Genomic DNA, 3,469 nt, shown 5'->3' with positions numbered 1-3,469 from the left:
TATTATATATTATATATATATAAATAGTCAAGTATGGTGGCATGTGCCTGTGGTTCCAGCTGCTCAGGAGGCTGAGACAGGAAAATGGCTTGAACCTGGGAGGCAGAGGTGGCAGTGAGCCAAGATCAGACCACTGCACTTCAACCTGGGCAATAGAGTGAGACTCTAGCTATAAAAAAAAGAAAAGAGATGAAAGTCTCACTATGTTGCCCAGGCTGGTCTGAAACTCCTGGCCTCAAGCCATCCTCCAGCCTCAGCCTCCCAAAGTGTTGGGATTATAGGCATGAGCCACTGCACCCAGGCTCTAAATATTGTTGTTGTTGTTGTTGTTGTTGTTGTTATTATTATTATTATTATTATTTTGAGATAGAGTCTTGCTCTGTCACCCAGGCTGGAGTGCAGTGGTGAGGTCTTGGCTCACTGCAACCTCTAACTCCCAGGTTCAAGCGATTTTCCTGCCTCAGCCTCCCAAGTAGCTGGGACTACAGGCATGTGCCACCACACCTGGCTAATTTTTGTATTTTTAGTAGAGAAAGGGTTACACCATGTTGGCCAGGCTGGTCTCGAACTCCTGACCTCAAGTGATCCACCGGCCTTGGCCTCCCAAATTGCTGGGATTACAGGTGTGAGTCACTGTGCCAATAAAATGTTATTTTATTGGCAGTCACAACAACCCTAAAGGTGGGTATTATGTCACCTGTTTTCCAGGGGAGAAGCTGAGGCTTAGAGAGGAAGAAAGGGCAGTTTACCAGGTTACCCAACTAGTAGGCAGCAGGGCTAAGATTGGAATCTGCACATCCCAACTCCAGCCTCTTACCCAGCATCATCACTGTTTTGACCTTCTCTCTCCCTCCCAGAGCCCCCAGAACCTGAACTCCAAGTCCCAGCCCATAAGGGTTCCGTGAACACGCTCATGTGCTTGTTCTTACTAGACAAGGATGTGATTGCGAGAACAAGACCCCTGCCCCAGGAAACTCAACACCAGACCTCCCAAACCTATTCCTGAACATGCCATAGAACCACAACTGGTGATGGAGCCAAGAGCCATGAACAGTGGGACATTTGAAACCCCTCAGCAAGCATGCTTGCTAACGTGATTTCCAAGGAAGTGTTATTGATGAGTGTGGTTCATCTTATATACTTACGTGAAATAATAATAGGCATGGCACCCCACTGGCACTCCAAGGCTTCCTATGGAGGGAGAGAAGCAAAGGAGGTGGGAGCTCACAGGATTAACCTGGAGGTGGTGAAGAGATCTCAAGGCAGAGAACCCAGCTGGCCCATCTGAGACCTGCTGACTCCATGACAGGGTCCTCCAGATGCCTTGAGGTCAGGGCCAAACCCGATGGGCAGCCTGGTGTGGGAGGACCAAGCTCAGCCATAAACATCTGGTCACATATGCCCCAGTCCCTCTCTACCTTCTCATCTCTCTGCTATGTCTCTGTCCCCTAAATGGCTCAATTCCAAAAGTAGGGTGAGACTACTAACTAAGCCATCTGCGGTGGGTAGAAGGGTGGGAAGTCTGGAAGAAGAGCAGGAATAAAGATTACCAGCAGTGTCTTTGGTTGATTGGAGTGCCTGATAACATTAATCCCCCCCATTTTTGGTACCTGCTTTGTATTTTTCCAATTTGTCAGAGCTGTGAATCACCCTCCACATGGAGGGATTCCCACGCTTAGGTGCCGGTTGGTTGGCAGATGCCAAAACAAATCAAAGACCCAGTCGTGAAGTGCTTGGCTAGGTTTGAACAAGGTGCTGGGGCGGTGTTCTAGGTGAGGCATTGTTACTTCCTGGAAAATGAACTGTCTTCAGAGCAGCAAGTTCCTCTGCTAGGCATTTATTTATCCTCTGCCACTCAGCAAAAATGATTCCAGTTCAAAGAGATTGAAACAAAAGGATTGTGTGTAAGGTTAATTAAAGACAAAAGAAGAAGAAACCAGGAGAACCAAGGAAATAAGAAGAGAATAAAAATGAGCAGTATATCTTCTGTGAATGAGCACCAGATGAAACTATGAGCTCCTGCTGGCCAAGGCAAAAAAGGAAGCATGATCACTTTATGGAGCTCTTGACATAACTAACATTTGTCGAGTATAATTCCAAAATTTTAATTTTAATTTAACTTTATTTTTTGAGACGGAGTCTTGCTTTGCTGCCCAGGCTAGAGAGCAGTGGTGCAACCTCGGCTCACTGCAACCTCCACCTCCCAGATTCAAGTGATTCTCCTGCCTCAGCCTCCCAAGTAGCTGGGGCTACAGGCGTGCACTGCCACGCCTGGCTAATTATTTTGTGTGTATTTTTAGTAGAGACAAGGTTTTGCCACGTTGGCCAGGCTGTCCTCGAACTCCTGACCTCAGGTGATCTGCACACCTCAGCCTCCCAAAGTGCTGGGATTACAGGCATGAGCCACTGTGCCCAATCAATCCCAGAATATTTATTTATTTATTTATTATTTATTTTTTGAGACAGAGTCTCACTCTGTCGCCCAGACTGGAGTGCAGTGGCACAATTTCAACTCACTGCAAGCTCCGCCTCCTGGATTCACATCATTCTCCTGCCTCAGCCTCCCAAGTAGCTGGGACTATAGGTGCCCGCCACCACGCCGGGCTAATTTTTTGCATTTTTAGTAGAGACAGGGTTTCACCGTGTTAGCCAGGCTGGTCTCGATCTCCTGACCTTGTGATCCACCCACCTCAGCCTCCCAAAGTGCTGAAATTACAAGCATGACCCACCCCACCCGACCCAGAATTTTTAACATTATCTCATTTCCTTCCCAGTACCATGCCAATAAGCTATTGTTATTCCCATTTTATGGTTAGAAAAGTGAATCTCAGATGTTGCAGTGGATACTGGGGTGGTAATTCACCAAGATGTCCTCTCTAGAGCCAACACACTCATCAGCTTCTGGAAATATTGGCTGCTAACAGTTCACAGGAGCATTGCTCCCTGGGAATTGCCTTTGGCTGCAGGGAATGACTTTACCCAAAGTTATACCATCTTTAAGGGGAGCCTCCTATCCCCGCAACACAAAGCTCTGCAGGTCCAGAGCTCCCAGAGGGGGAATGTTTCCACTGGGGACACAGTAGAAGTTCCTTTGAACTTTAAACTATGACTGCTTCTTGATTCTTTTGAATGTCTTGAGCTAAGAGACCATCAGCAAGGAAAGGAATCACCATACTGTTGGTGATAATTACCCCTGGTCATCAGTAGGAGGTAGGGTGTGTGGCTAAGTAATAGGAACAGAGATGAATATGTGTCATGCTCAAGCGATGCACTAGGGGTCTTCTGGTGCTACTGTGCCTGGCTTTATTCGTACATGCCCAAGTAAAGCAGCCATGGCTTAAGCAGGGCACAGTAAACTGAGGCTCGGACCCTTCAGGGTTGAGGATCTGGATCTCCACCGGACAAACTGCCCAAATCAGAAGAAATGCTAGCAATGCCAGGTGCGATGGGTCATGCCTGTAATCCCAGT

Source organism: Rhinopithecus bieti, unplaced genomic scaffold (genome assembly GCF_001698545.2).
Source record: "Rhinopithecus bieti isolate Rb0 unplaced genomic scaffold, ASM169854v2 scaffold_7684, whole genome shotgun sequence".
NCBI classification, from domain to species: Eukaryota; Metazoa; Chordata; class Mammalia; order Primates; family Cercopithecidae; genus Rhinopithecus; species Rhinopithecus bieti.
Note: the sequence above shows the minus strand (reverse complement) of the source record.